Here is an 8,948-nt window from a genome sequence, read left to right as displayed (position 1 = left end):
TGTAATTCAGGCTCAACAACAATTGCTTGAGACCTTGAATGTGCCTCCTGCTGCTGCTCAGGCTGCTTCTCCCCTTGGACCTGGGCCTGTCAAACACAGCTCCCACAGTTCTCAGAATCCTGCTCTGTTTTCCAACTCTCTGGTCTCCCCAGACCAATCTACGAATTCCAGGCCCCAAGCCACGCCTCTGACCTTACCTGTCCAGGGGCCTCATGCCTGGCTTAGGAACTTTGTAATTTGCTGGCACATGTGAGGGGGTAGGTAGCTGCTTTCCAGAGGAGGAAGCCAGTGTTGGGAGTTTGATGATGTCTCCCAAGGATACGGAAGTAGAGGCAGGCCAGGCTCAATTCTCAGCCTTAGCACCAGTTCCACTGGACTAGACATCCTCACCTCCAAACTGTAGGACCAGAACTGGGGCAAACAACTTGTGCTTGGTGAGAAAGACCAGGGATCAGAAACTAGAGGGAGCCCATCTTTTTATTAAGCTCCCTGCTGGGTCGTAGGCACTGTGCCCAGGTGGTGGTCTCACTGAACCCTCACCACTAATTCCTTTCTCCCCACTTTGCAGATGAGACAGTGAGGCTTCCAGGGGTTAAGTGATCTGCAGTAGTCACACAGCACATTAGAATTCCCCTAGCCTTCAAGGAGGGGAGGGAGTGCAGAGAGGAGGTGTGGACAGTGCAGAGAGGAAACACAAGGAAAGACCAGGACAGATGCTTTGCAAGGAGCACCTTGTGAGCCCTGGGTCACAGGCAGAGCTGGCCTATGGAGGCTCCTGCATCTTGATGAGTCTTCTGGGGGACTTGGTTCATCTGCCCACCTTCATCTCTGCTTAGACCTTTGCTTCCATTCGTGACATTTCACAGCACCCCCACAATCCCCTTTGTCTCCAGAGTGAATCATTAGGACCATGAATTGGTCACAGCCTCCGTGCCTGGCCCTGTTCTGGACACTAGGGCACCAAGATGCATGACACTCCACCCCTGCCTTCCAGAAGTTCAGACCTGCCAGTGGAGGTGGTCTTGCTTTCAACAGATTTTTATCAAGCACCCACAAAGTGCCAGCCACTGAAGAGTTAGCACTGAACTAGACAGCTGATCCCCTACTCACAGAATTCACATTCCAGGGCAGGGAAAAGATGTTACCCAAATAAACACAAGGCACATTAAGGGGGCCTCAAGTACAATGATGGTAAATAAAGCAGGGTGGGGAGATATGATGGTGTGGGGTCGGGCCTGCTGCAGCAGCATGGTCAGAGAAATCTCTGATGAGATGAGACCAGGGGTGAGCTATGACATGTGAGGGTGGGAACCAGGTGGATAGCCCAAGACCAAGTATTCTAGCAAAGGCCCTGAAGGGAACCTTTGGGGAGGGAGCACTTGACGATGGGAGCACTTGACGATGCTCTCTAGGGGCTGTGAGGGTGGAGCAGAGTGAGCAGGGTGGGGTGGCAGGAGGGCAGGACCACGTGGGGCAGTGGCTTTGCCCGTTAGAGCCACTTGGGGGAGCATTTGGGACGCATGGATGTCTGGCTGCCACTCAGATCCATTCAAGCAGATTTTCCAGGGGTGGGACCAGTAGTTTTTTAAAAACTTCCCAGATGACCGTATTGTGTAACCAGGGTTGAGGACCGCTCACTTATGTGGGTCTTGTGGGCCCTGGTAGGAGTTCTGAATTTCATTCTGAGACCCATTGACCTCTGTTTTAAAAAGCTCAGAGAGGCAAATAGGACATGCCATCCCCCAGGGGGAGGGTGCTGCGACAGGAGGGAACCCCTCTAAGTGGCGGGGGAGCACCTGCTCACCTCTGTGCTATTGTGAGAGTGGGCTGTCATCCCATTTCTGGGGGAGGTGACAGAGGCGCTGGGGTTGGGTAACTTTCCTGGTCACAGAGAGTAAGGCAGATTATCAGAATTCAAACCCAGGTCTGCCTACCTGAGCAGTACCATGCTCTGCATATCAGCTGCCCCCTGGGCAGGCATGGGTGCCAACACGGAAGGCTCCACCTTACTTGTTTTCATGGAAGATGGGTGCCTCAATTTCTAGGATTTCTGGGGGCTAGAAGTAGCAGCCTTGCCCTCCAGTCACCTACAAAAATGACTGATGGGCAGCCAGCAGGCACCAGGGCATTGGCTAGACTCTCTCCCCCACCATATTCCCAAGTCACCCACCACCCAGGCCCTCCTCTGGATCTTCTGGAGCCCCTGCCATCTGGCAATGAAAACGGGGTAAGGGACAGCAAAGGTATGCCAGTTCCTACTCCAGTCCTGGTACCATTTCTGATAGTCAATGCCCAGTTGCAGGTGAGTGCGTGCCAACTCTCCTTGGACAGAACATGCAGGGCCAAGGCCTTCTCTGATGGGGCTGCAGACACGATTCAGACACCCCGTTCCATGCCCACCAATGTTTCCTCCTCTCCATTCCTCCTCTTCCCTTCTCTGTTCTCTCTCTTTTTTGGGGTGCTAGATACTACTTAGGTCTATCTGAGTATGTGACTCTGAGTAACATTTAAACACAGAGATCAATAATCTGACCAGGCCGCTTCCCTAAGGAAGAAGACCCTGCAGCCTTTCCTCTCTGTCACCCAAGCCTCAAATGCCATCTTGATGTCAAGTGTCAGCCGTTGCTTCTGTACTCTTGTCTCCTTGTCACATCCACACAAGGCATGGGGGGTGCTGTGGCAGGGAGTGCCCAGCCAGAGCATGGAAGCTGGAATCACTCTGCCCTCTTCCCCTGCTCCTTTCTTTTCTTTCTTTCTTTCTTTCTTTTTTTTTTTTTTTTTGTTGTTGTTGTAGTTTTTGGCTGGGGCCAGGTTTGAACCCAACAACTCTGGTAATGGGGCTGGCGCCCTACTCCTTGAGCTATAGGCACTGGCCTGGCTCCTTTCTGGGGTAGACCCTTCTAGCCCTGTTCCCCATCTTCCTGTCTCCTGAGCTCCTCTATCCCTAATTCACTCATTATCTAGATAGTTCCAGACAACGCTCCTGACTGTGTTTTCAGTATTGGGAGGCAAACTTGACCCTGACTTAGACCCTGCTCTCAGGAGTTCAGAGTCTCAGCAAGGGCTAGGATATAGTCTTTGCTTCTTCTCATGAGGTCTCAGCTCCTTGGGGGAAAGGGAATCATCCACTAGTCATTCTTTTAAAATTTACTAAGTTATTTTTTTGGACACAATAAAAATCTTTTATGCCATCCATGTTTATGCCAGGAATTGGCTGGGTCCTTGTTTCCTGGGGAGAAGAGTATTGCACACCCAGGAAAACAACACACTGGCTCCAAAATCATCTGCACCTGGTTTCAAATCTCAGCCCTACTGCTGGAAAGCTGTGTTACTTTGGGTGTGTTCCTTAACCTCTCTGTGCCTCAGTTTCCTTCTCTGATAGCACCTTTTTCTCAGAATTGTGAGGATTCAAGACAATATTCAGAAGGGGCCTGACAGTCTCAGTAAGTGGAAGCTCAATATCAATATTCTCACTCTGACTCTCTTCCCCACAAGCAGGAATTCCACCTCTTCCTCCCTGGGGATCTTAGTCCTGGAATTAAAATTGGAGATCATATTCTTTTTTTTCCCCCTTATATTCTTCTTCAACCTTGATAAGATCTCAATCAGCAAGAATGTATTAAGTACATTCTACTTAAAAGTTTTTTTTTTTAAGAGACAGAATCTCACTACGTCACCCTCAGTAGAGTGCTATGGCGTTACAGCTCACAGCAACCTCCAACTCCTGGGCCCAAGTGATTCTCTTGCCTCAGCCTCCCAAGTAGCTGGTACTACAGGCGCCTGCCACAACGCCTGGCTATTTTTTTGTTGTTGTTGCAGTTGTCATTGTTGTTTAGTTGGCCTGGGCTGTGTTTGAATCTGCCAGCCTGGGTGTACATGGCCAGCACCCTAACCACTATGCTATAGGTGCTAAGCCTCTACTTAAAAGATTTTTGCAAGATTTTTTGAAGTTTTGTCTCCACAGAACTTTAAATGTACTTAGGGAAGTAAACATGGAAAGAGAATTTGTGATAAACGGCATTGGGTCACAGGTGGATCAGCTGCCTCCAGAGGTAGTGAGCACGCCATCCCTGGAAGCATTCAAGCAGGTGCTGGCACCAGGGGCACCACTGCCCCTGAGAAATTTTGCCAGGTTACTGAGGAAGAGGCAGCCAGATCTGCATCTGGCCTAATCCTTAGGCCTCTCCTCTTTGCCATGTGGGGCAGTCAGGTATAACTGGCAAATGAAACACATGCCTCAGAGAAGCCAAGAATAATGTGGCAAACCACCACCCTCCCCCTTAATTCAAGGATTTCTGGGGCATCCTCTCAGCCTTGCAACTGGCTTTGAGGCCTTGCAGGACCTGGGACTGATTCTAGGGTGTAGGAATGAACTAATCTGAGATTGTTAAAGCTGATGAGGGTAAGAGAGCCACCGTGGGGAAGAGGAGATGGGGCCAAGGGTTAGGGCCCAGTACTGTTTCCTGTCTTTGGCAGATGACTTGGGTGATTACCCTTAGCTACCCGAGATCCTTGGAATTGAATGCCCAGCTTTACCATACAAGAGGAGGTGGAGTGAGGTGGGGTAGGGGTTGGGCAAGGGGCAAAGAGAGAGGCTGGGATTCACAAGCAATAGAGGCACTGCTGTACCCAGCTGCTTCAGCCTGGATCCTGGACCACCATATCCTAGTTGTGTGACCTCAGCTACATAATGCAGTTTTTCTGTGCCTCCATTTCCCCATCTGCAAAATGGGGTGATCATAGGATGTGTGTGGGAATTAAATTAATTAGTACATGAAAAGCATTCAGATATCTGCCTAAAATTAAAAAAAAAAAAAAAAGGAAAAGAAAAAGTAGAGCCGGGCACAGTGGCTCATGCTTATAATCCTAGTACTCTGGGAAGCTGAGGCAGGTAAATTGCTTAAGTTCACGAGTTCCAGACCAGCCTGAGCCAGAGCAAGACTCCGTCTCTAAAATGTAACCAGGCGTTGTGGCAGGCACCTGTAGTCCCAGCTACTTGGGAGGCTGAGGCAAGAGAATCGCTTAAGCCCAAGAGTTTGAGGTTGCTGTGAGCTGTGATGCTACAGCACTCTACCCAGGGTGATAGCTTGACACTCTGTCTCTATTTAAAAAATAAAATAAAATAATTTAATAGACATTTATTTTAAAAATCTCCTTAGCTCACTCTGTGAAACATTGAAGATTCAGAATAAGTAAACCATGTTCTCTCCTCAAGGAACCCACAGTGAAGTTCAGGAGAGAGAAGTTTGCAATAACCATGGCTTCAACGTGGGCTCTGGTGTTGCCCAGAGGCAACTTCACCTCCTTCCCCACCCCTTCCTCAGCCCCTGCAGCCCCTGCCTGTTTTGCAAGCTGGTAAACTGAGTTGGACCTCCACCTCTAGGGTTATACTTATGAATGAATCGATATAAACATGAACCATCTGCTACTTTGGAACCTGCTGGAACCCACCCTCGCCAGCCCAGCTCCCTGCCTTCCCTTCCACTCAGCAGCCAGCATGACACTTTGAGGGTACTCTGCTGCCTTAAGCTCTGAACCCTTTAGACTTGATGCTTATTTATAGTTGTAGGGTATAGCCAATTCTATTTACTAACTCCTAACTCTACTACCCCCCCAACCCAACCCCAGGTGTTGCATGATGCAGAGGGGCTCCAGAGAGGCTTCGGGATATCGTATTGACTGTCCAACTGGCATCTCTAAGGGGTTGTTCCCACTCCCCAGTGAGGGGCCCAAGCCCTGTGGGCCCCAGCCCTGACTCCTCCCTGCACACTCTGCAGTCTTGCTGCTAGACCCAGGGCCTGCCTTCCCCTGCAGCCACCTTCTCCCTCAAGCCTTTGCACCTTTGGGTCTGTTCATGTTCACTCTTCCTGGCCTTGCTCTTCCAACTTCCCCTGAAGCGCCTGCTCCAGTTCAGTCACCAGGCCTTGGGCAAGTTCCCTTCCCTCGCTGAGACTTGGTGCTCCTGTCTCTACAATGAAGGTGGGTCCTAATGTCCTCCGTGTGTTGTCCCTGCTCCCAAATTTCATATCATCGTGTCTGTTCTCACTTTAGTGTTTTGTATTTCTTCTTCTTTCAAACATGCCTCAGACTCCCCTCCTCCAGGAAGCCTTCTTTGATCAACTCCATGAACACTCCCTGTGTCCTTAGTTCTTTTGATACCAAGTAGCCCTACCCCAATGCTGGTGCCAAGGGGTCCAGGGAGGCCTTAACGCCCTCATAACCTCCATGCCCAACAGGCTGCCCAAATATACACAACCTAAGTATGGAAACAGTTACTTCTTTTCAGGAAGTCCTCCAATCACCCACCCACCCAACCAGACCTACCTCAATCCAAACTGTCTAGAAATTCAAACTGCCTAGTTTGCACGCCTGTGTCTGGGTTTTCGGTGTCTGTTCAATCTTCGTCTTGGGTTTAGGCTGTAAGGTGTCTGGATGAAGATGGCCATGCCTTCTAATTTTAGGCTGTGACCTCTCCCAGGCCAAATATGAAGAAGACCAGAGAAGACGACAGAGCTCACTGGACAATGGTTCCAGGAGAAAACCCTCTCAAGCTAAGACTATTAAAATCTTGATTTCTTTCCTGTACAGGCTGGGCCAATATAGTTAATTGTGCTGCCCAGGAGCCACCTAAGACCAGTGGGGCCACTTGCACAATTGAACAACCCATTGTAACACCTTTGCTACAGTATGCATCATCTTTACATGTAACTCAACCAGATTCAGCTTTTGATTGTTGGTTATGTCTACAACCCCGACCCCCATATTAAGTAGGGGTAGGGAAGCAGGCCTCAGACCAAGAGTCAAGGGTTTGACTTGGATATCAGACCAGGGGGGAATGTTATGCCCCAACTCCATCTTGCTGGGAGCTTTCAACACTCCCCCTTGAAGATGGGAAGCTCAGCTGAAAGAGTTTAGTAATAACTGCAAACCCCCAGCTTCCCCTTGTAAGGAGTCCCCTTAACAGGTATTGGTTCTTGTCAATTTAGCTTGCACTAAGATTCCCCCTCCCCCACTGAAAGCCCCTTTTATAAAAGGTTTCCACCCCCGCTTTTAGGGGTCAAGAGACTTTGAGGCTGCTCTCGGCTCAGCCGATCAATAAAGGGTCCTTGATTAATTTGGGAAAAAAACAAAATGACCTCTGCCCATTTGCTCTGTTAGGGTAATGATTCCTTTTTAATTATTGAGGTGCTTTCATGCACCGTAGCCCATGTTCCTTCACATCCCGAGAGGTACCTAGGACACGCACAATTACCCCAGGCAATAGATGTGGAAACTGAGGCCTGGGAGGTCAAATGCCTTGATGTGGTTAAGTGTCAAAGCAGGCCTCCTCCCAGGTACGCCTGCCTGCATCACCCCCTGTGCTGCACAGCCATCACTGATTCAGAATTGCTTTATTTGTCAACTCAGGTTTTAATCTATTCTAGGGTCAGAGCAGTGGCCCGGGGCTGCTTATCTGCCAGAATAAGCAGATTTTACTTCTAATCTGACTCACCCAGCTGGTTCAGAAAACAGCCAAAGTGGGGAAATTTGGTTGTGCCACCCCTTCCCCTCTGTTGCTTCCTCCTCTATCCTCCAGCCCTCTCTGCACACCTCTCCCCTCCCTCCCAGCTTCTGGGAGTCCACAGAGGGGTGGGGTCCCAGGAGGATGTGAGCCTGTGGACAGGCGGGATGTTTTTCCCACTCAGCATTGTTCTGCCTGTGCCCATTGTATATGCTGAAAGCGGGAAGTCACCGAGTCGCCTGGCAGGCTCTCAGCAGAGTTGGGGACCGTTTCCGGAGGGCACTAACCCATTATGACCGGTGGCAACATTTCAAAAGCTCTGGCATTTCCTTGGATCACCAGACAGGGAGAGCCAAGGAGAAGGAAGGGCTTGGAGATTCCTGGCTGTGAGGCTGAAGGTCCCAGGGACTTTGGCAGACCCAAGGTTTGCCAAGAGGGCCTTTCAGTGAGGGGTTTGGGAATGTAAAGTCGAGGGGAAATGGGAGGGGAGCTATGGATGGAGGGCTCAGCTGGGGGTGTGGAAGGAGCCCAAACTGCATTATATTTTGTTTATAACACCTGACCCCAACTTGGGGTGGCTCATACCTGAGTATCGGAAAAGACCTAGTCACCTTTGAAAGCTTCACTAAGCTCAGCCCAGAGGAAATGGAAAGTCAGAATTGTTTTGAAGCTGCTCAGTGTTTGCCACTGCATGAGTAATGCTCAGCGTTCTTAACTGGCCCACATTTCTTCCCTCCCAGAGAAGGTTTATTTATACATCTCTCTCGTCACCACTAGGCTGGGCGTGTCCTGTATTTCCTAGGTGGCAGGTACTTGGCATGCATTTTCTCCCCATTTGAGTGGTCTTGCTGTGAGGATTAACTACTTTGCGGCAGACCTGACAATTGAATCCAGATCTGTGATACTCTGAAGTCCACCTTCTAGAACAAGATTTCTTAAACATTTATGTACACAAGGGATGACTGGGGTGCTTGAATGAGAGGGCAGATTTCTGGGCCCTGTCCCCTCTCACCCCTTCTAATTCAATAAATCAGAGTAGGGGCCAGGAATCTGCATTTTCAACAAAGAAGACAGATGGTTGTTTGCCACAGGTTGGTGGGGTGGGGGACGGGGGGGGGGCGAGCTCTGTTTTATGACTGCAGCTCAGAGAGCAGCAACTTGGTCTGGAAACATAGGTGCAGCCCCAGGCGTCTGCCAAGCTCTCAAGAGGTGCCCTCTCCCCCTCCTTCCTTCTTTGTCTAAGGAGTGAATCCCAGGAGCAGCAGCCTGGACCCTCAGAAGACAAAAGGACACATTTTCAGCCTGTGAAATCTTCTATTGCACTTGATTGATTGATTGATTGATTGACTGAATGATTGAGACAGAGTCTTACTCTGTCGTTCTGGGCAGAGTGCTGTGGCGTCCTAGCTCATAGCAACCTCAAACTCTGGAGCTCAAGTGATCCTCT

The sequence above is a fragment of the Nycticebus coucang genome, chromosome 10 (genome assembly GCF_027406575.1).
Source record: "Nycticebus coucang isolate mNycCou1 chromosome 10, mNycCou1.pri, whole genome shotgun sequence".
NCBI classification, from domain to species: domain Eukaryota; kingdom Metazoa; phylum Chordata; class Mammalia; order Primates; family Lorisidae; genus Nycticebus; species Nycticebus coucang.
Note: the sequence above shows the minus strand (reverse complement) of the source record.